Here is a 1,256-nt window from a genome sequence, read left to right on the forward strand (position 1 = left end):
GTATATCGCAAATTACCGGTTGTTTTGTCTTCTGCTGGAAGCTCCGTGATACAGCAGATAATTTAATGTACTCTGATTGCTTTATTATAGAGTTCACTCTAATTTGTCTATTTCCTTCTGTAATTCTGCTTTGTTCTGTTCATCTATGTTATTATGAGTATTTCTCTCTTTTTAAAATTTACTTAATTAATCTTGGCATTGAATCTTGTTTTCTACTACCTTATTGTTCTTTCATTCAACATTACTTGAAGGTTTTTATTACTTGAGTGACTATACTCGATGTAAAAATGAAACATGAATGACATTAAAATGGGATCTTAAAGAATAAATAACAGTTTAGATAGGAATGCAATATAGAAAACATTCTAAGAATCACTAAACATAAGTATTTTTGGCTGCCAAACTGTGTTGATTTACCAAGAACAGGAAAGAGCTTTGGGGACAATGACCTTAAAATCAAACAATTGAAAATAGCATAATTCTTTCCTTAATATAGTTAGACAATTTAAAGAAAATTCTCAAAAGAAAATATCATGTTATGCCTGTACTCTGACAGTAATGTTTTATATTTTCTCCTGCTGTAGATATTACTGACAAAATATTTAAAGCATGTAGTTTACTAGATTTTCTAGCACTTCTTATATTTATTTTAGTTAGGATATAACTGGATGCTTATTAAAAAAATCCCAAGAAACAAAATTGCTAATAATTGCTTTTCACTGGTGGTTTGTCCTAGTATTTTATGGATATCTATACATCAGTTGATTTATTAATATTAAACAAAGATTAACATAAGACTATACAACTTTCAAAATGAGCAGAGGCACCAAGTTACTGTAAATATATTGTATGCTAATTGTTAGAATCAATTTGTGACATGGTTCAAAAAATATGAAAACGTTATTAAATAAATGTCTGATAAATGACCCATTTTGGAATTGGGGAAACTGAGGTAGTAGGCAGAAATACATATGGACAGCAGTCAAACAAAACAATTAATACTTATCAGTCTGAAAGATCCTAGTTCATGGACGGACACCCCTAAAAGTTAATGTTTGTCTTTAAGAGAAAGTCCTATAATCTGGAGACTTTCTAGAATGCTTTCCCCATTACCTTTCTTTATTTCAGAGACTTACTCTATGACAGGCATCAGTTAAATCTTAGCAAAGAAACAGATAAGCCAAAGGCAACCGTACAAGAGAAAAAGTAAAACAAAATCTCAAACTTGCAACCATTATTTAGAAGTGGATTGTTGT

The sequence above is a fragment of the Trichechus manatus genome, unplaced genomic scaffold (genome assembly GCF_000243295.1).
Source record: "Trichechus manatus latirostris isolate Lorelei unplaced genomic scaffold, TriManLat1.0 scaffold00415, whole genome shotgun sequence".
In the NCBI taxonomy this organism is placed as follows: domain Eukaryota; kingdom Metazoa; phylum Chordata; class Mammalia; order Sirenia; family Trichechidae; genus Trichechus; species Trichechus manatus.